This window comes from Dromaius novaehollandiae, chromosome 3 (assembly GCF_036370855.1).
Source record: "Dromaius novaehollandiae isolate bDroNov1 chromosome 3, bDroNov1.hap1, whole genome shotgun sequence".
Lineage (NCBI taxonomy): Eukaryota > Metazoa > Chordata > Aves > Casuariiformes > Dromaiidae > Dromaius > Dromaius novaehollandiae.
The window spans coordinates 76,923,902-76,949,028 of record NC_088100.1 but is presented as its reverse complement, the minus strand read 5'-3'; the positions used below and the strand labels follow the sequence as shown (position 1 = coordinate 76,949,028).

Sequence of the window (25,127 nt, the reverse complement as noted above, 5' to 3'; positions counted from 1 at the left end):
GTGTGAACTGAACTTGTTTGCATAAATGTAACTCCACCAAATGTCAGTGCTCATAAGTTGAGTACTAATTACATGATCTAATTGTGGAGCTTTTTAAAAGCTTCGAAAGTTTATTTCTGAATCAGTTATCTTTTGCTTTCTTTAATTTATCTTCTTGATTTTCACTAAGTATTAAATAAAGAAAGCTGAAAACAAGAGATAAACTTCACAAAATGTTAATCAATCTGAGGAAAAAAAATGTTTTTTATGTAGCCATTGTCATTTTACCATGGTGATTTTAAGAATAATGTCATATAAAAGAGGAAAAAGGCTAGAAAGGCACTGTAATGAGACAGAGGGTATCTGGATTTAATGTCAAATTTTGCTACAGCCTTTCTGGCTGCATCTAGTCTTATAAATTAAATAGGACCAGAACCAAAATCTGAACATAAGGCCAGCCAGCCTGGTCAGGGCATGCTCAAACTGAAACTTTTGTCGAACACAGGGGGGTTGCATGCAGTCTATTTATTGGAAATGATTTTTCATCCATGCTAGCTATCAAACTGTGCCCAGGAAGTCTTTGGAAAAGTGCTAGTTGGCCTTGCATGAAAACTGTCCTGGGGCTATTCTAACCCTTGAACAGTACAGGCACCAGGATACAATCCCTCTCACTGCTAAATTTATTAGTGCAGATGTAGTCCCTGTGTGAGTCTAAGCAAAGCAGAGAACTGTTCTATCCTCAAGTCTCCCGTTAGTGGAGAATAACTGTTTCCTTTCTTCCATTTCTTATCTGCTATTTCTATTTGGATTATGATATCACTGGGTAAAATTGTCTCTCCCTGTTTTGTGTAAACTACCTGTTACATGCAATAAGCTCATAGATGTAACCTGAAGTTATTATATAGTACAATAATTAGAGTAACAGTAACAATAATATTGCCAAAATTTAGAAGAGTCTGATAAGAAGAATTCTCAGATTACCCATGCAAATATGTTTGTGTATGTATAAATATACTAAAATATATAGATATATATACTACAATACAATAAAGTAGGGCTCTTATGCACAGTGCATCTCCCTGCCAGCAGAATTAAGATAATACCGTATTACAAGGCTACTTGATGGAAATTTTATAGTTAAACTTGTTCTTGCTCATAAATGATTTTTCTAAAAATCTCGACACATCTCCACTCAAAATTGGCAATGTTTTACTGAGAAAAAGGTAGTATTTTTTTTTCCTGCTAGTCTCTATCTGTTAATCATCTTTCTGATTATCTTTTAGATCAAGCTGCATATCATATCTCTTGAATTACCCCATGGAAAAAATATTTATCAAGGATGAAATTAACTACCAAGCTGAGGGACAGCACAAGAATAGAACACAGGCAGAGAACAGGTCTTCCATTGGCTGCATGCTTGAGACGAGATTTCCCTCCAGCAATAGCTGTAGATGAAACAGAGAAGGTGGTAAAGAACAACAGTAAGTGCATGAAGAGGGAGCAACAACAACCACACAAGCTTGTAAACTGGCAACTTTAAATGAGGAATTTAAAAACCCTATGCAATTTTTCTTTCTTTCTAGTAGTTACAGCTCCAAGCAAAATTGGGTAAAGTAGCCAAGAAATAGCTAAAGTAACCATCCAATCATGCTTCAAGAATGGAAGCTACAAATGCTCCAAACTTCCTCTGGGTTTATCAGAGCTTGCAACCTCCATCTACAATGTCCATTAGTACCAGCTGTCAACATTTGCAGAAACAAGCATATGGAATAAATACTGCTGTTTTGGGCAGAACTCAAGTGATGGCAAGTGAGGTGACTTACTTAACCAACTGATACATTACATCTTCCCTTAGTCCAGAGGAAATAAATAAATAAGCTGAATACTTATTAAGGCCCTTTAGACCTGATTAAAGTCAAATTGCAGGAAACATTTACTTTAATGTAAAATATGCGCAGTAACACAATCTTAATTACACATCTCTCAAGATAGCAATAAATGTTTCCTTTATGATAAGTCTGATTTAATAGACTGTAATAACAGGCGAATATTTTTGAAATATAGTTTAGAGGAGAGGGAGAAATAAACAAATTCAAATATTTAAACCTCAACACCAATTAACAGACTATTCTTTTAAATGAAATATTTGAATTTCAAGTTTATTTAGCTTCAGCCAAGCAGGACAAAGGCTTAGTTTTTAGAATAATTGGTTCTGAAACTTGAAAAACTGCTTCTGGGTGTCAGTAGCTTAGTTCATAGAAGGCTATATAAGCAGCAAAATGTGTTAGGTGCTTTAGGTCTTAGCAGTGGATTAGAAAATAAATTTGAAGACCAGCGTCCACATACAAAGGGTTTGGGTTTTATTTGGGGAGGGGGGTGTTTTAAAAATGCATTTGAGAAGTGGAAATGGAGAGGTCAAAATATATATAATCATCCCATCTGTTGTGTAGCTATCTGGTAATAGTATGGTATTCATTTTAACTGTGAACAGTTCTCAGCTCAGGCTATCACCTTATGAAACCTTAAGCAAACAATATATGGCATACCTTCTCAGAAATTTCAAATAACGCTTTGTGTTAGCTAGAGCTTCATTCAGAGAAGTACTTGTACTCCCTTTACAGCTATTTTCACCACAAAAAGGCATGCAGGCACCTTAAAATTGCAAAGAATGAAGTTCCGGTATCTCTTCCCAGAAAGGTTTCTATTCCAATTTAAGCATAGAGCATTTGATTTGTATATTGAACAATGGCTTACTGGTTATATATAAGAGGCAATGATAGAAGAGACCTTCATGGAGAGGTCCTAGAAGAAAGAGGGAAACAATGTAGTTCCCCAAGCACAGGAAAAGTTAGAGATTGGCTCTAGAGCCAGTAATGGATGTGAAATAAAGTAGTGACTTGATTCTTAAAGCTCGCATTATGCCATAATTATTCTGTGAACAAGCAGATCTCTTTACTCTGAGACTGTTTTCTTTGGCAACAGGGAAAAGGAGAATGAGTAGTCCCACATGAGTGCAACCTGTGAAAATGCTTACCTGGATCTGTACCAATATTGGTTGCTTTTCTCAAAATGATTTCTGAGTATTGGTGGACTATTTTTTCCTGCAGGAGTGTGAAAGGTCTCAGTTATTCTATTTTCACAAGATGCAAAGCATACAATTACATTTTTCCAGTTTCTTGTAATTCAGAAGCAAGAATATTTTAGTATAAAGTCAATAGTGGATTTATACTACAGTCAGCTCATAAAAACATGTAAAAGGTTTTTAGGTGTCTTTTTTTTTTTTTTTTTTTTTTTTTTTTAAGGCTAGAGCGAAGTTTCAGGCCCCCTGAAGTCAGTGGATATTTTGTTATTGATTCAATGATGCTAGGATTTCACCCCTGCTTTTCAAGACTAAAGAGTAAAATGACAATATCTTTCCTTAAAGAGGCTATATATTACTTCTTAAAAAGAAAAAATATTCTAAAGTCAAAAGACAATACTTGAAAGGCATTAAAATTGTGTCTCAATAGATGCCATAGAGATGGTGGCTGACCTGCACAGTAAAAATATGTCAGGCATTTCTTCTGCATTATTTTTTCCTATTATATCGGGTATATAAACATGGTGAAATAGAAGACTCTAGGAAAAGCATCAATGGAAAACAAAACACAAGAAAACTTCACAGTATCAATAGCTGCAAATAAACTGAGTCCTAAGCTCGGCATTTTGTGTTTCTTCATGACACAATTAGCTTTTTAGAGAGGCAAAAATCAAAAGCAAAATACACATTTTAAAAAGTGCACATACATGCAGATACAAACTGACACAGGCAAGCTTATTACGAAAGAAGTGATTAGAAATTTTTGTAAGCTACCGTATTACTGACTATGCCACACTGGGAGGAAAAAAAAAACACCAAAAAAAAACCCCACAAACCCTACATTTTAGCAATGTTTCTTATATTTAAAAAAAAAAATCAGTGGAACTCCCCAGGCTGCCATTATACAATCCTTAGTGGACAAGGACGAATACTGCATAGTGTCCTATTAAGGACATCATGTTAACCTCTTTTGCAAAACTCTGATTCGGACGTGGTGCTGGGCTATGTGCGTATTTCCCTTCAATCCACTGTAGTACAGAGAAGCAGTCAATGCATCATAGAGTCTTTGGAGGGGGACTGGAGGAGAGGGGAAAAAAGAGATCTTAACTTCGGTGCTTCTCACTCCTGGTCTCTCTTCTTCAAATATATGTGTTTATTTATGGCAATTTTATTTATAAAATCAATAGCCCTTTAAGTCTTCAGAGGAAAGACACTGCTGCTTGACACTCTGATTTCTCAAAGGTAAATGAAAAATAACGTGAACAGGGCATTCCACAGGTTCAGAAGTAGAGCTGGGGTTTTTTTGGTTTGTTTGTTTTTCAGGACCTAGTCAGGGCTTCCAAAATATAAAAAGCGCTGAGATGACTTTACCACCTTTCAGAGAAAGTCTGTCTCAGCAGATGGGAAGTAGGCCTTTTTTTCTTGCTGCCAGAAAACACAACTATTCACCAGAAGCTATGATACATCTAAGGAAAAGGAGAGGGAAGTGTAAACAGCAGCCAGAGAAAGCAAGAAGCAAACTTTGCTGCCATGGATGCCAAATCACCTACGAAAGCAAGCATTTTTTGGAACAAGGAGAAAAACATTCATCAGCATGCACAGGGGTCAGGAGCTAACAAAAAAGGACTGGATTTAGTACACAACATTAAGCACATGCCAGACTTGACAGTGGCAAAAATCTAGTATGGAAGTAGAGAAATTTTAAAGGCTCTACCAAGTAACAGAATGAACTGAAGAGAAATTCAGAGGGTGGTGGTGAAGGACATTAATCATAAATGGGATAGAGTGGCTACAGTAAGCATGCAATAAACAGAATGCCAGAAGCATGACAGCATGGTCTATGGAAAAGAAAATTTGTAACTTCAGGCATTTTAAGAATTGATTCATTCATTGAGTGCAAAGCTCATGATGCCCAAAACTTTAGGGAACCATTTGTCCCTGAAAAGTTAACCCACTTTTTCCTTAAAAGTTACTTTTTCTGATGGAAGACCACATGCTGGTTTGCATCACTGAAACTTTCTTCCTGTTCTTCCTCTGTTGTGCCTAGCACATCATGCCTATAACTTTTCAGCTGAATGTTTTTCTTGTGTTTCCATTTACTAGCAAGTTCTTAAATCAGCCCTACTCTATAAAACTGTGTGCTATATGGATTAGGATATGCCATTAAATGCAATTGCTGCCCTCTGTCCTTCACTACTACTTTGCTTATTATATTGAATAGATAATTCACTAGATCCAGTGTTTCCTGTTCTCTTACCTCCAAGAGACATTTTTCCTCCCTTTTCTAGTGCTTCTGTTCCTTCTCCTGTCTCCACAATACACTTCTCCCATTTTCTTCAATTTTCCTGTTTTCCTTACCCTAACCCTCCACTTACTTACCATCTTCCAAAGCCGTGCCACCATACTTAACTCCAGAATACATATGCCTCATTTTTAGCTTTCCCCAACTTCATTTTGCTCCTTTCAGTTGAACAGTTTGCTTCCTAAAGTTAAAAAAAACTTCTCACCTTCCTTTTGCCTCTGAGCTTCAGATGTTCCCTATTAAGGCTTCTCTGGTCTGCTACATCTTCCTTATTCCTTTCACCTGTAATTCAAACTTGCGATTGAGAAGTAATGCCTCTTACTTCTATCTTCTAGTGTTGTTAGAGACACTCTTTCAGTCTGGATTCTGTTCCCGTTTCGTACACTGCATGTTGAACACTGTTTCCAAATGCATCAAGGCTTTTCCTCAATTTTTTTTTCTTTTCATCAGCCATGATCTTTCTACAGTGTTTTATATGATCATATACTTTTTGATACTGGCTACTGTGTTACACTTAAGAACCCCCTCTGGCTTTCCATTTCTAACCACAGTCACTTCATCCAAATCTCTATCTCCATTTGTTTTACTAGCTTCTCTTCCTGGGTATTTCTCCTTCACATTAAGTTTTGGTGAGGTAAAACAAAAGTCCCTACTATTCTCTTAAAACTTCTCCATGCTTTCTAATGATTGATTACAAAAAAAAAAAAAAAAAAATTGTAATACTGAAGTCTGTAACTATGTACAAGCAGGTCCTGCCTGTATTTGCTCCCCTTAAGTGGTGTCTCATTTTGTTATTTTTGACTTTACATCTCTAAAAATCTGATCTTTTTTCTCCATCTGGGGAGCTATACCTCTATGGATTCTTGTCTTGATTGTGGGTCAACACAAAACTGAGCTGTTGAAACTATCTTATCTGTTTCTTGGCCTACTATGTCTCTTTTTGTTTATCTCATAACTCCTGACTTTCCACTGCTAAAGTCAAGCTTCTTCTTGTCTTTCAGGCCCTGCATAAGTTATTTCTTGCCTAATTATCCAGGCTTCTCTCTGAATGCCACTGTCCCTAAGCTGTGCTGCTCTAAACAGCTTCTCTACTCCACATGTCCCCTTGTCCCACAGTAATTTCCACCCTTATCTTTTCTCATGGCTGATACCCTTGGAACATGTATTTTGACCTGAACAGTGCCACAATATTTCCATTATCACCCTTTCTCCAGCTTTGCATTTTCCTGTGTACTAAACACACAAATACAAGGGTTTAAATTAGCTTGTAAGCTTGCCAGGGCAAGGAACTTTCTTGCCTGAACTATGGAAGACCTTTTAGGCATGTAATAACAAAAGTAGTGATCTTGACACCATTTTATTTCCAGCAGTCTTATTTTGTGGAAAGTAGAGCTTATTGCTTCCCCTCCTCCCCTCTCTTTCCTTTACTTTTCCTCTCCTGGCACATACATGATTTCACCAGAGTTGTTCCACAATTCTATGAAGTTGAATTGGACCCCCCAAAAATGTGAAGGTTTCTTCAGTGACTATTAGAGTCTTAATCATTCCTACCATTAAAATTATACTTTACTATCTTAGTTCATATTTTGGATGTTTCTCAGCTAAATCTTGTCACAGAATTGCTGTGTCTATGCATCACAGAGCAGAAGAACAGTTAGTTTGAGTTATGTCAGTCACATTATGAAAGAACTCCTCATACTCTGCATTTTGTTCTACTATTCAGTAAAGTCTGTATTTTGCTCTACTGAATACTGAGAGAAGCATTTTGATGCAACATCTGCATAGGGAAGAGCTAGAGGTGTAGTTTGTATAATCAAATTACACAGCATTGTAAAATGGAGGCATAATTTAAACAGCTTACACAATTGCTTCCAAGGCATTAGACATTGTATTTACAGGATCTATTGCTTTTACCATATTTTTGCTAAATATTGAATACTGATTGTTGTAGCCTACTCTGTACGTTCTCAAATAGAATTTTGATTCCATCTTCAGTTTCTGTGTTATTCCAATAACACTGCTCAAATATCTCTTTAAATATTCCTCCCAATCACATACATATTACTCAACAGATGGAGTTTTATGCACAACTGGCTTGTTTTTTCTGTAGCCAATCAAAATGAACAGCTAGACAAGACAGAAATTTGCTGAAATTCTGATTTCTTTCTGCAAATTTAAAGATATTATGAGTTATCATTCATTGATTATGGAACATCCATGGTCACAAGCATCTGTCGGTTGCATATGGGCATTAGACAAACTCCTTTTTATGCTACTGCACAAAATAAGAAACAAGAGCATAACTTAATAGAAAAGAGGAGCACCACAGCAGCTCTGTTTTCAGGATGAGCTCCCTGCCTCCTCCAAACTAGTGCTGGGCAGATGGAATCAGTAAGAGAGGATATACTGTACCATGCACCTGGAGTGCCCAGGGACAGGTATGATAAAGCCAAATTTTCCCAGCTGGGCAGAAACAAGGGGAGCTGTGGCTGAGATTCAGCCCTGGCAACTTACAGGAAGATTATGAGCAGTTCATAATAAGCAGAAGTCTTTCCGGCAGTTCTTCCATATGTGTATGCAGATAATCTATCCATTTGAAAAAACTGCAGACCATGTATATTTAAGGCTCCTGAAAGTCATGGATTTATTCCTAATCATCAGAAGACATGGTTATACATTGCAGAGCTTCATTATTAGAACTCTAGCTTTCAGATTTCTTTCTTAAACCCCAGCTGTTTATTTCAGTCCACTCAGCTCTATGAACACTGGAGAAGATTAACAAATCCTACTTTATACTCTTCCCCTCTCCTGACTATTAAAATCCAACCATTACAAATGCAACATTCACTTAATGTAATGCTTTGTTAAGTAATGCTGTTCAGTTCTTGTAAATATGCCAGGAGCCTAGGAAAACAACTTTCTTAAAATATTTAGGAAAATTATTCTCTCTGCCTTATTCAGTTTAATACTTTTTTCAACAATGATGAAACACTGAGCTGTTAGAATGGAGGCTTCCAGGGAGCACTAGGGAATTCATGTCATTGCTGAATCTGAGTTACAGATGCCACTATGCTGTGCTATTTTTTTTTCCCCTCAGACTCAGAAATATCACTTTTTTAGGTAGGTTGCTTTTTCTAAAGGTACAAGAGAGGATCACAGCAAAAAAATAATAGCAGAGTCAAGACAGTATCTATCACTTAAAAAACCCTCAAACCTCAAAAGAGCAAAGACAGACAGCAATGAATTTCAATCAGAAAACAGGTTCTCTTGTCTCATTTTGACCCTTTACATGAATTTTCTATCCTGAATTGAGATCAAGTTCCTTCATTTCAAAACTCTGCACATTTTCCCCTTCCTGTTCCACTTTCTCTCACACATTGTCTCCTTCACGTTTCTTCTCCTTTCTTTTCTCATTGTCTGAGTCAAGTCCTGGCTTTGAACTTTCTTTCAATATATCACATCTTTATTTTTTTTAAAAAAACTTTTCTTCTCTGGTTCTAAAGCCATTTAATCAATTAACAGAATAAAGTTAAACTCATGTAGATTGGTTTTCAACCAGTACTTAACACAAAGGTCACTATTTCTGTTTCAGACTTGCAATCCAGAAACATTTTTCCAAAAATATCTATTGGTCTAGTAAAAAAAGATTTATTATCTCTCTTCAAAGGAGCTTTTCTTCTGTGAACACTACCACCAATGAGCTCTTGGACCCTGGTTTTGTATACTGCTGTCCTGCACCATGAATTGTGTTTCTCTGACTTACATGGTAAGTTACTCAAAACCGACACCTTGCTTGTGTTAAGAATTTTGTCAAGGGTGCTCTACAAAGAATAGCAGTGTTGGGGATCAGCTTTATCATTGCTTTACTAAAGTTCAGTACAGCTGTTTATCTACTCATTTTACAGATTGTTTAGGACTAGTCTGATTGAAAACCACATTCTTCAAAATCATATCTGGATTCCAGACAAACCCCGAAGTCCAAGGACAGCTCTAAAGTTTGGGTATAGGTTTGTATATAGCTGCCCCACTCTAACACACTGTAGCTCCCATAGTGCATTATTCTAGGATTAATGGCTTAGCTTCCGAACAATTTCTTTTCTAATTTTATCTGGTTTTGTTTTATACTTTCACAATCCAGTGAGTCTGTTGACACTGCAGGATGGGAGTAAGTCACATAAAGAATGCCATGTTTAGAGGCTGCAGTGTATTACAGGATACAGACAGACAGAAATAGAAAATGTCAAAGCATGTGCAAAAGTCATCTCCTAAACTTTGCCAAGGTATTCCGGGTTTTCTTGGGCTGGGTAGTATTGTATTCAAACTCTGGCAGAATATGCATCAATATTTTTTTGTTTTACATAATAAACATAGTCTGTTTGAAATCATGTTCTTCCTAAATAAACCATAACCACTCTATACCTCCTATATTTAATCCATTTTAGCAAGTTAGGGGAAAAAGAGAGATCACAAAAATATTGCCTAGCTTCTCTTTCTTGACTTCCAAGAGCTACTGGTCTTTTGCAAACCAAAGGGAAAAAAAAGTCTTTGTATCTAGAATTTGCTGGGTGCTAATTTGACATGGCAATGAGATGAAAGTTGGATTGATGCTAGTTTCAACATCAGAGGATTGGAATGCAGCCTACTTAGCATAGGAGTCAAACAATTCACTGGCAATAGATTGCTTTCCACTTCTAGATCTGCTAAATAAATAGAAAACTAATTAACAGTGTGGTATGGCAGATGTAGCAGGTTTGAATTTCATTAGAGCACTGGCTAAGAACTGAAAGAATCAAGAAGTCATTATATGTACTAGTGTCTAATGAATCTTTCATACTGCCTTTTCCATGGGACAGACAAAATATTATTTATGTGCCCTCTGTGCAAGCATTTTCGGATATATTTCCACTTAAAGAAAGAATGAAAGTGTACACACCTGAAATTAGTGCAAATATTCTAATTTTTCCATATTTTTGGGGAGTTCTGAAACAGCAGGATTGTGTTTCACTGCCTTGCACATTTCTGTTCAGCTAGTTAAAGCTTTATTAAATGTTTTTCACAGGGCACTATTTTGTTTCATTGTCTGTTTTTCTTTCCCCTTGATGAAAAGTGATAATAGGTTATATCACATACTTTCCTGTAGCAGTTAAGAACAGAGATCACACAAACAAGTGGCTATACTCACGGTCTGAAAGAAAGAAAGAAAGAAAGAAAGAAAGAAAGAAAGAAAGAAAAAGAAAGAAGGAAAGAAGGAAAGAAAGAAAGAAAGAAAGAAAGAAAGATATTTAAGGCATTTATTTTTAGCCTATTTCCCCCTAAACACACATTAAACTGAACTTCCTATATCCAAAATTGCATAACCAGATTTGGCAGTATTAATTAACAATAAAAGTAGTGTTTTGCCCCATAAGAATCAATAAGATAATTATGTTACTTAGGAAATGGTAGTCATATGATTTTGCTTTCAGTGCATAATGAATACCATTAAGTTCTGTGCAACAAAAAGGTTTTACAAAACAAACCAGACCATATAACCTGTCTGAAATTCTTCCAGAAAAGCCTGAATGATGTCTTGTAGCAAATACCTAGTTTTACTAACATTTATGTGTATGTATACACACTTGCAAACACACACATTTAATCAAGAAGTGTATAAATTCTTAAACCATATACTCCCTGAAGGTAGTTTTGGCTGGCATACAGGAAATATCAGGATCATTTTTGTATTTTAATATGTGGACCTTTGAACATTTTTGTCACACTCCACATAGCTTCATTCCTAGGCAAAAAAGAATTAAATGTCTTTCAAGTGGCCATTATAAAGCTAAGTGCTGTACATAAATATGCATGAGAGGTCATTATTGCCAAGAGATGATGCTTAAAAGGTTCAAGTGTCTCTTACTAAGATTTTTCTGCTTGCTCTATGACAGTGGAGTGAGTACTTCAAATGAGTAGTTGCATCTCCAGGAACTGATTTCTACTTTTTGGCTTTTCTCTCTTCGATTTTGTGGTGGGGACTCCCAGTGATCAAACATTAGCTCCCAGGTATCCCAAGCAGTGGGCTGCTACGACTGTTCCGTACACTAAGTATGCTGGAAATGATCTTTGTAAGTAGTTGTACTGCCTTAGAGATTATCTGCAATAAGGGCCTCCCCAAGATCTCTGTCAGTCCGCAGGAAACGGTAATCACCACTAGAAGACTGGCAGATCAGCTGCGTGCTGCAATCTTTGCTTTCAGTCTCTGCAGTAGCCAACTTCAGAGTCAAGTAAATGTCTCAGATCCTGCTTCCCACAATATGCTGCCTCCAGCCTGCTGTGTGTTGCAGTTCCTGCTCAAAAGCATCTCTCCCCATTTACAAACCGCCGTCCCGTGCTAGGCCACTCCAACTGCGGGCAGCAGAGAACAGCAGAGATATAGCAGCCTGCTGGCTTATTCAGGATTATTTTTTCAAGAACATCCTACAAAAGCATGATGCAATAAGCAAGACATTTAAATTAAAACAGCAATCATAGGTGTGAGATCAGGGCAAAGGAACGCAAACATATACTCCCGATAACTTTGGATTTCATTCTGTTCTTTGACAAAGAAAGGAAAAACCCAGAAAAGATTATGAAATGAGTGCATTTAGACAAAAGTCTATAGCCTGCTGTTTTTTTTTCCAGCAGTGCTAGGCAGTCACATCTCCCAGAGATTACAGTGGGAGTTGCATATAGCCAGCAGCTCTCTCCAAATCTTGGGGTGGCAACCTACGAAACAGTGTTTCAGCAATCTCATCATGCGTGGAGTACCTACAATACCAACAACCGCACTTGTCAGATGCCACATTTACTGTGGCATTCCTCCTCCCTCCCTTTTTTTTTTTTTTTTTTTTGCAGTTATTTCAGTGGGCCTTTCGGCTCTCTTATATGCATATTAGTTTGGTATGATGTCATTCTTCCAACTACACAAACCTCTCGAAAAGGCTTGTTGAACCTACTACTGTTTTTTTCTAAAAACAGGTGGGTAGAAGTATGAAATTTAGATTCTCAGTCTTTACTCAGGGCAACAGGAAAGCTCCCTCTCTTCCTCGCTCTCTCTCAACACAGGGCACCCTGGAGAAGGTGACTAGGCAGTTCACAGCTGATGTTGCTCCTTTTCCATCAAGTCAGTTAGTCACATCCTTTGTTACAGATGACTGACTTGCAGATAACCCCAAGGAGCGAACAGGTCCTTCACTCCTGATCATGACGCTAATTTTTTCTTCAACCCCTTGGAAAATCCCAGCTCCTACCATAGCAAATGTTTGAAATGAATCTCTGTAATTATTTTATGTTTTGGTTTTTTTGCTTCTGGTTTCAAATACAATTAGTGATATGGTCCGTATCCCTTCATTATCTCTAATTCTGGGGCCATGGTTTAACCTGGGAGTATGCTGGTTCTTACTCTCTGGTTAATGCATCCATTTCTTGACTTACTGCCTTTGTATTGATCTCTGTTGATTCAGTTAAAAGACGCATTATCTTTCTCTCCATTCCTGAGAAAGACGTGCTTGCATCATGGGACCTTTGATAGCAAGGTCCTTTCTGGAGTCATAGCCTTCATCTGTAACATGTTTTACTGATTATTTTTTTATAACTAATCCTCAGCACAGAGGCTGCTCAAGGGATGGAACAATCTACATGTCTGACACTGTTTGGTATTTTTCACTGAGCTAATGAACACACCCATACAGCAAGGGTCACTGCTGGCTTGGACCTATTCTTCAATGGTGAGGAAGGATGTCGTCAAACCACTAAATCCATCCAGGACATAGAAGCAACAATACCCAAAAATATGCATGTGAATCCAGCAAAATTAGAGCTGCAGTGAAGATTTGATAATATCAGCTGGGAGCAGCTAGGAAAAGACCAGAGGAACAGCTAACAGAAACTTCCTTGCTCTTTCACAGCCAGATGTTAGGTGAGTGAGGTGGAGGTTATATGCTCAGACAAAAAATTATGTGGAAACAAAGGACATGACATAGCCATCAGGAGGTTCACTTCCTCTACACAAAAGCAGCCGGGTTTCCAAAAATAACCTTTGCTAATGAAAATGTTGCATATGCAGCAAAAGTAGCAATAGATGCTTTTTTGCTGGCTCTGCAAAAGAAAAGAAAAAAAATGAGGATTTGTTTTTCCTCCCTCCTCAGTTAGAATCACTTACATGACTCACACACGAAGACTGCAGAGCTCACCTGCCTACCTCCCAGCTACCTGTTACAGCAGAAGACAAACCATGGCATGTTGGTGGCGGCTGCTCAGTTACTGCACTGAGCTCAGGACAGTCTGGGAGCTCATGTCTGAATACTTACTGCATTTTAGGGAAATGAAATTCTGGCTCCCAAAAATAAAAAAGGGGAAATGAATCTGACCAGCTTTACATTTATTTAGTTTTCTGCTTGTATGTGGAATGTTTCAAATACCAGCTCAGCTGCCTTAAAAAAAAGAAAAAAAGGAGTTGGGGCTAGTGGTGTCTCAGCAGACCAGTTTTGCCTGATAAATACTAGTTAGAAGCAACAGACTCTGAGAACAAACGTGATCTTTGGAATTTTAAGCTTCCTTTTTCCTCACCACTTTCCAGCCCCCAGACAAACTATTAATTTTAAAACAATATATCCCTAATCCTATTGCCATTCTATATGGTCACCAAATCACCACACGAGACAGATCCTCAAGGGAAAATTCATGTCCCTACATTGTCAGTAATGAATGGAATTATTTTGTGCTTCACAATGCCCTTGAGGGGGAGTCATATCAATTAACATAACTGGGCTTTTCTTATTACACGATTGAAATTAATGAAAGAAAAAAGAAAGAAAGAAAAAAGAAAAGATGGTATAGAGTGTTGTTTTGTAGTGCATTTTGATCAATATGGTGAGGATGCATTATTATATTAGCAAATCCCAGTCTCTCAGGGATAAAAATTGCCTCAGTACTGAGGAATGTGGGCTGATTTTGCCCATATAAGTCCACCAGGACTGAATCCTATTTCAAAATAAGGTTTCTGTAAGATTTAAGTAGTACGGGCCTTGTGTATACACCTGACATCTTACTGCCAAATTTCACTACTGGTAAGCGTCTCCCATGTCAATAAGAGAAGTCTACACCTGCTGATGGAAGTATAACGTCTTCACTGTAAATGTCTAGACCGCACAGAAAACTTTAACTCCCAAGGAGGCTTCACGACCATAACAACAGCTATATGCAGCTCTAGCATCCCTTCATTTCTACACACAAAACACACATCTACACACAAAAGCGCGAAAAAAAGCTTTGAAGATAGGTGAATGCCAGCAGCAGTTAGATTAGAAGTACGGAATCCCTTATTGGCCTTGTCACAGTTGGGAGTTAATAGAGATTTTGACATCATGTTTGGACTAGATACACAAAAACATGCATGGGGATTATAGACATGACCGTTGGCATCTCATGGGTTTCCTTTGCACCTCAGTCTACAAGTCAATTATGCAAACAGCTTAAGAATAACAACTTGAACTACATGGGGACATTGACAAAATAACGTCCATTTGTTAAGGGAAGAATTTTTTCAAGGGGAAAGCAAGCTATTCACAGCAGCAAACTGTAAATGTCTACTTTTAGTGTCTATCTGGGATGATCAGGCTGCCTCTATTGATACCAAAGCATTTGGTGATTGGCACAGGGACCTGAGTTCCCAGCCTTCCCTCTAAACTGATACCGTAGCAGCAGAAAATGTCATCAGTACCTCCCTTTCATATTGAGGTTATGGGGTCCCAAAACTGATTCTTAGGGAGATCCACTGTTAACTGCTTTCCACTACCTCCCTTTTCAAATTTACCCATTGTCATTTCTCCTTTAGCCAAAACTTTGTCTATCTCAAAATTACCCTTTTAATCCTCAGGTCCCCCGGCTTCACCAGTCATCTGCACTTTGTAAGCAGGAGGACTAAATATTTCCTTTGTCTAGAAAATAATTAAATTTTATCAAAGAAAGATATCTGTAGTTCTGGCATAATCTATTGCAGTAGCCTCAAATGTAGCATTTTATTTCATTTTCTGCTTGCCTTCATGTACCTGAATATCTTTCTTTCAAAATTTAAACTAGAGCTCTACATACAGTTGAGATTGCTCATTTTCCCTCACCTTCAGCCTCCCACATACTGCAGATGTTGTAACCCTGGTGATTTCAGCATTTGAGCACAACTTCTAATACTGAATATACAACATAATACTGAAATATGAACAGCAGTCAGGCAGGGAACCTGGGCCACATGGGCATGCCTGATTGGGCCATAGGCTTCTTCAAATCTTGATCTCTCTGTGGACCACGTACAATGCATGCAAATTAAAATATCTTTCCTCAGTAGGAATTCAAAAAGCCACATCCAAGAAGGCATTACACAGGAGACCTATGGGCTGAAATATCTTCAGGCGGAGAACTCACTTTTCCCATGTCCTAGCTACCTGCTTTAACTACCCTCATAATGGGAGACTGCAAGAAGGCTTTTGAAAGAAGTACAAATGACTAAGCTCCAGAAGGGCTCCACCCTTGCAGCCATGAACACCAAGCAGACATAGGCACTGTACTGCCTAATGTCACTAGGTAGTTACGTCCCTTAGAGGGACTTAGATACCCTCTAAGGCGATCTAAGCCATATCCTCTTCTCAGCATTCCTTGTAGATTAATTGCCCACTTAGCATGAAACAAGCTTTGAATCCCATTCCTAGGGGCCTGACTTTCCTTACTGATTGTACATGCATATGTCAAGGTTATGAACTCCATTAAAGTATATAAAAATTGCAATGTTCACACCTAGTTCTTTCATTCCCTGAACCTTAAAATGGAATGCAAACAGACACTTGGCTACTATCCCCAGATACGTTTCCAGTGCTGACCTTCCCCAGCTGTCTCTTTAAGGGACCTTTACTATGACTTTCTTTTCCCAGCTTCACATTCTTTCTAGTTAAATTCCACATACTGTTGCAAACAACCTGTGCTTGCAGAAGACTTCATTCTCTTTGCTGTCGGTTATATGGGCTCACTTCCTTCTGTTCTTCCTTCCAGGTGACTGCTGTATGGTGTTAAGAGAGTTCAGTACAGAAGCATGTGTGAGACCATTATCCACCCCTATCCTAAACAATTTCTGCATACTTTTTATCACCACCTGGATTCAATAATCAAGCCAAGCATTTACTGACTCAGTCCCATACTTCTAATCTTACACAGCAAGGTCTCATGGAGCAATGGATCTCCTAAACTCTTGAAGTCCAAGGATACCACAAGTCATTTTTTTTATTCCTCTTAAGTCCCTTTTTTCCTTATTTTATTTAATGAAGGAAAAAAAAATGTTTTCCTTTTGTATCTGTCTTTCTGGTAAGGGTAATCAGCTGTCTAGAGTGGTCCCTGGAGCTCATATACACTTCTTCCCCCATTATTCTCCTTTTAAGGTCTGGGATGCAATGGTGCATCAATGCATTGATGCTTCTTTATTTCCGAAGTACCTCTCCCATAGCCCACTGATATTTCCCTGCTGGCTTCATCCCTTTGGCATCTATTTTAAAAAATAAATTTGGGGAGTAAACAACCCTCTTTTGGAATAGTTTTTGATTTTAGTGTTTTTAGTCAACTACTGGGTTTCCTGGTAGCCTTTAGAGCTAATAATTGTTTATTTTCTGTCCCTGGAAAATGTGTAAAGACTGTGACAGACTTTCCACCTCTCCCTGCTGAATACTGAGACACAAGTAGTAATTCACTTTCCCAGCAATATCCCCCTTTTTGTCAAGGTAGCCGGTTGCTCAGGAAGGTGATAGCTGTCTTCCTGAGTGACCTTTGGCTTCCTATACACCAAATTTATAAAATCTTTTATTGTGTTCACATCTTTTCTCATCTTCTTTTCCTGTCTCAGCTTTTTGGATCATTTTCTCGCATTCTTCTTTCACAATAGGCTCTTGTACCAATTCTTCTAGTGCTGACCCTGCTGATTTATAGGTCTCATATTCTTCTTTATTGCTCTTTGTATTTCCCTTGTCTTACACAGTGGTCATTTCTACTCCAAGTATATTTATTTCTCAATGGTATACAGATTTCTTGAACTCTGTGGACTATAGCTTTGAGTATTTTCCCATTGTAGTCTACCGCTTCACTGTCTTTTGTAATTTGTTGGAAAATACATATGCCTCTGCTAGTGTTTTCCATGAGTTTAATGTTCTTGCACTTCCAATTTGGGGGAGTCACCAGTTCCTGATTTCAGAACTCATTAAATTTTGGCCTGTATTTTTATATCCTCTTCTGTTAGCCCTTCTGCATGAAGCATAGCAAAGCTGGGTAGATGCCAGCTTCCACAATGCAAGCCCACAGCTTTAATTACGTATTTGTAATCTTTGCTATAGTTCCCATATAGCGTGTGAGTGCTTCCCAGATATGAACAAGCTTGTTTTCACACTACCCTGTGAGAATAGCAAGTATTATTACTTACATTTTATGGGAAACCAAGATACAGAAATTAAGATCCGCCTTTGTGAAGGCACTTAAGTGCCTACCTAGAATCCAGCTCAGAATAAAAACTGCTGTCTGATTCTTTGTTTGTGTAAGTTATTCCTTTTTTTCAAAGCCTGACTGCTTTTGTCTAAGAAGTTTCCCCGTTTTCAGACTCCTTCTGCCTCCCTTGTCCCACAGGCAGATCCTGCCTCCACCAGTGCTGCTGCTTTGTTCATTCCTCATGCACACGTAATTCTCTCTCATCTTGCCCTCTGCTCTCAAGCAGAACCTTAATTTATACATACTTAATTGAGACGGACTGAGGGCCTGGCCAGCCTGCAGACTGCATCGCTGCCTCTGAGATGGCAGGTTTTTTCCAGCCTTTTTTGTTTCCCCACACCACCTAAAGCACAAAGGACATGGATACGACCTGTTTGCTTTGTAGTGATTTAAAGTGTTTAATTCCTCAGCGGTAGGAATTTGCTTCTTACACATCCAGAAAAAAACGGCAGGACAAGCACCCCAGACACACAATCCACAATGGATGTAAGAGCCTACTGCTGCTGTAAGTCCTCAAGCCCCAAATCGCGCGCTGCTGAGCTCCCTAGCCCTGTTGCCAGCTCATCTTGGGAGACCATAAAACCTGCAGCTTCTCACATTTCCACTGAAGCCCCACAGAGCCATTCCTGCCCTTGGCAGACAGACACAAAACCCTTGCTGCTGCCAAGATGTTTGCTTACAAAACCAAGGTCTCTCCTAACCCCTCCACCGGGTCCCCCATCACCTTTGCTCTCCTGCCCATTGCCCAAGCACCCACGCTCACTGCCAAAATGGTCCAGAGGGGGCACCCACCATCCCATGGACAAGTCTGTGGATGTTAAGGACTGGGGCTACTCGTGGCTGACCAAATCCCCAAAGCTGGGGTACAGCCTGTTCCTACTAGCCTCCTTATCCAAGGGCCCAAGAGGGGTTTGCCCAACCGCAGTCTGGTCCCAGGGAGTGCGTCCCTCTGCCCCGGAGGGCTGCCACTGCCCCATCGCCATTGGCTCCCTCCTGCTTTCTGGCCCTGGGGCCCTCAGGGCCATGACTGGGCACACGCAACGCCCAAGGCGCAAAAAACAATTGCACCGCTGTGCAGCACTGCCAGGCCTGCAGGGCGCCTACGGGTATGTCCAGTGAAGGAGTGCTCACCAGCGAGGCTGGCTACCCCAGCCTCAAGCTGAGAAGCCTTGACCCAGCACGGATAACCGCAGATCGAATGCCTTTCTCCTCCAGTTTCAGCAGAAGATTTGAATTTCCATTTTCCCCTTAGAAAGAACACCCGCGGTCACTCTCATTGCATGTAGAGGACATGCAGTGTAGGGACTCTGGGCTGAATTTCTCTCTGTTTTTGCTGTTAAAGCTGCTCCACACTGTGAAATTTTGCCATATGTTTGAACACAAACCTGGAAACCAGGGATTACACTCCCCTTTTAGTTAATTGAGATCTAGTCCATGTACTTAGCGGAGTCGAGAAAGCACACCTCACTCTGAAGCAGTGACGTCCATCTGGCCAGCCGGTACACCCCAGCTGCGCTCACTACACCCCTGTCCTGTGATCATCTGAGAAGCAGGGGCCACCACTTCGCCGTGGACATGCACAGGGTGGACACCTCAAGCTCAACCAGGTGAAACCTGCCCAGGTCTCCCAGCTGGGCAGGCCACCCCTTGGGCCACGGGATTTTCCTGAAGGCTCTCAAGTTTGTCTGCACAGGTCACGTCCAAGTCTCGCCTACAGACTTTGCCCAGGCGACGCAGAAGCACTGTGGTGCTCAGGGCAGGGGATTCAGGCAGAGCCAGCATGCAGGAGACACAGCAACGCTCTCCTGAAAGAAGAAACATCACAGCTAACAAACAGGAAAGTAATGAGGAAAACAGCAGCAAGGTCTTCTGCAATGGTGCCAGAGCCCTGCCTTCAGCTGCATCACCAATTGGTCCTGAATGACCCTGTTTTATCAGGCACTTAGTAATCACACAGTAAATACAGTGTCAGGCAGTTTTATGGCACTAGCCAGCTTACTGTTACAATAAGATGCTGGTATTTTAAACAATCAGGTATGGCCATTTATACAATATCCACCGCTATAAAATAAAGCAAAGCACTCAAGATCCTGCTTAACAATCCTGCTAATGTACTACTGAAATCAATGACATATCCGAACAGTGAGAACCGCCCTCAAGCTTTTTGAAACATACTGTCTTTATTTTTCAGTTTGGGAGCACAAGTGCTTCTTCCACAAGGGCATGCTCTGTTCGAAAGGCAACTGCACCAAAGCATGAAGAAAAGAAATTAGATTGTTTGATAACAGGCGACAGCAAATAGCTTCCCACAAGTCACTTTATCTTTCTGTGCCTGAGTTTCTTCAGCTTACAGACAGCCAGATATAAAACACAAATGGTCTCCTCCAGTGCTCAATCCACAAAGCCATTTGAGAATCATGGATGGATGGAAATACAGTATTAAAGGTTACAGAGAATTATTTTTCAATGAGCTCAGGTGATGTTTATTTTCACAGTGTGGATTTTATATAGCAATTGCAGATAAAGCATGTATCAAAAATGTTTAAGCAAGAACGTCTGTCACAACCTAAAATACAGAGTTCCAAGAGAGGAAAAAAAGAGAAAATGGGAAACACAAAATCACAAACAGAAAAGGACAATGGGGAAATAATGACAAATTGAATACAGCAACGTTTTTTTCTCCCAAATGACACTTCTCGTCAGCTAGTTTATGTTGAAGGGAAAAAAATCTCCTGTGACTTTTATCTATTAGATTTTGCTCTGAATACCTGCCATGCTCTGGAGCTGTGGCTGTGAGTAGGCACAGCTCTGCCACTTTCAGCTGATAGGCTTGATCATTTGCTCTGAAATGATACTCACAAATACTGACCTGCAAGTCCATATGACACTCAGCTTCAAGCTAATAAGGAAGACCCCCAAATAAGATGGCATGTGAGCAACTGGTGCAGATTGACACTCTGCAGTGGAGACCACCCTTCTGCTGCTGCATCTCCAACTTGAGTAAGTTAAGTTGTTGATGGTGAGATAAGTCATTGCCATCCACAAAGTGCTGGTGTTTAGTATACAGTATTTATATTTTATGAATGTTAACAAGCAAGAAGCCCTGCACAACTGAGCAGTTACGAGCTCAAAAGGCTTTGTGAGATATTTTCTCTGAGGGCTCATTAATGTGGTCTTTTAATGGAGTACTTGCATATCTGAATCTTTAATTGTAGCTATAAATAGGGTTTATAAGTACTTGACAGTGTGTGGCAAAGCTGTGTTAGCAATGCTCGCCCTGCTTTTTTGCAAGTTCCATTTGCAAGGGATGTTTAAGAGCTGGAATTTAAATGTTTCCTAAAATGCAAACATGCATACATCCTAATAATGCTGCATTGCAAGTACCATTTTCACTAGATTTAATGCATTTGGCATGTTCCTTCCATTAACCGAGCACCACAACACCACAACAAAACAGCTAGTATTTCTATGCTAGTGAAGGGGAAATTAGGACATAAAGAGGTCAAACTGCAACCCAAATATCCCACAGCAAGTCAATAGCACAGTAGGGGCGGGAATCAAAGAGCTCTCACTGCCTGCCCTAAGCATTTAACCCAGAGAGACAAATTTTGCTATTATCTTCACTTGTGCTGAAACAGAGTCACGCCAGCTATGTAAAGGTGCTCACTTTGCATTAAGACTGATGTAACTGACAGCTGGATTTTCCCTTTTATGCCCAGGTTTTCCTTGCCCTCTGAAAGGTCCATACTGTGCTGACCAAATGGCTTTTTTCCCTCTTGGTGATCTGTTCAGAGTAAAAATATTTTCATCTCACCAGCCAACATGAAGCAACCTTAAAAACAGTTTTGTCAGTCCCGGCGAAGAACCAACAGAATTACCCAGCCTAATGTACTATATAGGAGTGTCGTTTTATGATGATATAGTAAAAACTGTTGGAGGATCACAGCCTTTAATAAATCACCATCAAGTATTATCTATAAAATTGCCATTTCTGTGCACTACAGAACCGGTGACAGCTCTCTTATTTTGTCTGGCCACCTGGGGGGCATCCATGTAACACACTTGCAGTGCACCAGCACTTCTGCCCCTGGCGAAGGAGCAGTCTTGGGTCCAGCATGACAAATCTGAAGGGCTGGTTTTCAAAATGCTGATGGCTGGAAGCATCTACCACAGCACTGCAAGGTATAAATAGGCCTTTCTTCACCTGTCTTGCTTCCTTAACATAATTTTAAAAAATGGACCTCCAAATTATTTCCTTCTTCCCTGTTTGAAAGGGAAATCTTGATGGCCTCAGTAGAAAAACACAAACTGGCACATCCACCTTCTCTTGCCACCATACTCTTCTTATACGGTACATGCATTGGCATACATCTCCAGTAACACAGCAGGGACTGAAGCCCAAACGTGTCCGGAAAGGGAAACTCTTGTGGACTCACTGGGACAGTCTTTCCTGTTTGTATCTAGCATCACCACTCCGTTATACAGTTTATCTGTTTGGTATTTGCCGAGGTGGGAGCTCAGACACGTTGACAAAGTCCCTTTGAGATGATTACAGGGGATGTGTTGTCCTCTCAGACTGACATCTATTATAGGTCTTTGTTTGAATTTTATGCTAGTAATTCTGAATGTTTCCATTTTTGGCTTGTTCCTGATGTGACTGCAATCGAGTTTTCCGCATGCATACATCCCAAATTTATTTTAACTGTGCTCAGTGTTTGGAAGGTAAGTGAAGATGCTATTAGCCACCAGTCTGCATCTATGAATGATCCCTTATTACTTTTTCAGTGGTTTGGTTCAGACGTGTGAGAGAATATGTTAGTTTGTAATGAGACTATCATGGGCTGAATTGTTTGAGGGAGCCTGTTGTCAAATGGTTACTTTTATCTAGAGGGGAAAAAGGAAAAATCAACCAGAATAATTTATAGATCTAAAATGCTGCTTTTTTTTGTGAGCATGTATTAGATGTTTTAACACCATTAAACTATTGCAAACCAAAACATGATTAAATATTTAAGCAAGCTTCTCTCTTTCCTGTGCAGCGATAAGTATCTATTTGTCTTGTATCACAATTTTATGCACTTAACATTTTTCAGCACCCTGATCCTTCAGTATGAGCTCAAGATTGTTACCTCCTGCAGGACTGGGCAGGTGGCTCCAAGGATATTGCTTCAACAAGAGATCTAGCCGCCACGTCCTACTGTAAGAGCAGAGAAAGCATACCAAGAGTTCTGCCTCCTGTTCAGTCATCTCTGCCCACTGACCACAGGCATCAGTATCTTTCTTCCCTCCTTTGTTAATCTGCATTTTCCTCCTTCTTCCCCACCATGAGTCATCCTTGCCTTGACCTCTGCCTTGATGCCTTTCTCCTACCCTACGCTACTGGTCTGTTTTCCCTTCTCGCAAAACACTTCCTCCTTTTCTCATTGTTTGTCACCTTCCTCTTTATGAGTAAAATCTCTCAATCCTTCCACCCTTTAGTGCTGAGAGCTTCCTCATATGTTCCCATACTGCCTCCTTGGGTCTTCTCTGAAAACCTTCATTTCAGAGGAGCTCTGGCCCATTTTTCCTGTTAGTAGAGTGGCTTTGTACCCGCTCAAACGCATTTCTGAATGTGCCTTAGTGTGCTGAGCTAAACATCACAGAGAGAAGAGGAGGAGACAGACCAGGATGGGATGGCCAGATCTAAGCCACTCTCACTGCATTTCTGCTGCCTCTCCGTGGCCTGGCAGGAAGACCACTACCTGAGAAATGAGTTTATTCTGGCCCTGCTGCAGGTCAGCTCGGATCCACTCCTCTGAAACAGCAACTTTTTATTTCTCTTCCGACAATATAGAGCTGTCCATAAATGTTCCCCCTGGAGCCTAAATAGGCCATCAAAGGATAGGATTTGTTTCTTAGGAATTTCTTTCTCCTAACGTACAGCATCTGCTTCCACAGTAGAAAAAGCAAGATTGGACTGCAACTGGTTACAGGCAAGAGAAGAGGTCTCTGCATTTCCCCGTAAAGGCCTGGTCTGCTGATGAAAAGGTAGCTTTCATCTTCTTGGAAAAGGAAGAGAAGTCTGTGAGGAGAAACGCTTCCCCTCCAGACCACAGTCCCCGGCTAGAGGCAGAGGGAGAAACACATAATTCACTGTGGTATGTATGACTGGAGGGGCGTAAACAATGTAGAGCAAATGTTTCCTTCTTGGCGACATCCGTCTGCGACATCTTTTCAATCACCAGATCACGCAGCGATACCCTGCTGGCCCAGGTGCCTGTGTCCTGGCCAGCAGGTGCAGGCCCAGCAGGCTGCCCAGGTGGACACTGGCCTCAGGGCTGCAGGGGAGCTCTTGGGCCAAATTGGTCTCTAGCAAAAAAGCAAGTCAGCCCCTAGTTCTGTACCTGCTCTAGTGAAGAAAGCAGGCCCTGAGGGCAAAAGCTATTGCTCAGCTTGCACCATAGACTGAACGCTTCTGGGCTGAAGTGTGATGTCCCTATCGATACAGCCCACCTCCACAGTGCATCCTGCCCCTGCACCATGTGAGCTGGCTTTGGCCAAAACCATGCTGAGGTGCTAACATTCACGCAGTATGTCCAGTTACGGGACTCTGCTCAAGCCTGTGCTCTGATGCTGGTTAACTGACCGGTACAGAGGCAGCCCCAGCCCAATTGGGGGCCCACAGGCTGAGCCGTGGCCGCAGGACAAGTCAGCCTGGGATCAGGCTGAGTCCAAGTGGGGACTGACACTGCCCTCGGCTCGTCAGTCAAAACCCGTGAGCCGTCAGCTTAGGATTCCTGGGGGGGATTTAAGATTTGGGTTTTGACCTATTAATCTTACTCAAGAGAGATGGCTCCTCCAAGCGCGGCTGCTGCCAGTTCAGCCAGCAGCGAGGCTTTGGCTGGGCCAGTTTCTAACTGACATTGCAGGTGCGAAGGCTGTGGTCAGGGCACCACCTCCCGAGGTGCTAAGCATTAAACTTCAGTGTGAGGAAAATTGCATCTTTGTCCCTAGGAAGTTTTGGCAGAAGTAATCGTACCAATCTGGAAGGTGCAGACGAGGAAGTGGCTGTAAATACAGGGACTTTTGAGGTGGTTCTCACTTATTTCTCTGGCTGCACGCAGATGGTCACATCCCTCCCTTGCCTCTGGTGACATCCCCAGTGTCACACACGCCTCTTTACAGTGGGTCTAGCAGGCAAATTATTCTCAGCTTGATTCAGCTCTAGTTTATCTATCATTCGTTTCCTCATTTCTG

General features: G+C 40.4%; 1 long non-coding RNA gene across 2 annotated transcripts; it reads left to right on the top strand.

The window, feature by feature from the left end:
- The first annotated feature begins 1,266 nt into the window (after window positions 1-1,266).
- Window positions 1,267-17,933, top strand: LOC112988967 (uncharacterized). Of its 2 annotated transcripts, XR_003260674.2 has the most exons (4): window positions 1,267-1,460; window positions 9,028-9,126; window positions 12,984-13,296; window positions 16,419-17,933. It is a non-coding gene; the product is annotated as an uncharacterized LOC112988967 (long non-coding RNA). The 2 variants fall into 2 exon arrangements; XR_003260673.2 differs by lacking the exon at window positions 12,984-13,296.
- Window positions 17,934-25,127: the final 7,194 nt, after the last annotated feature.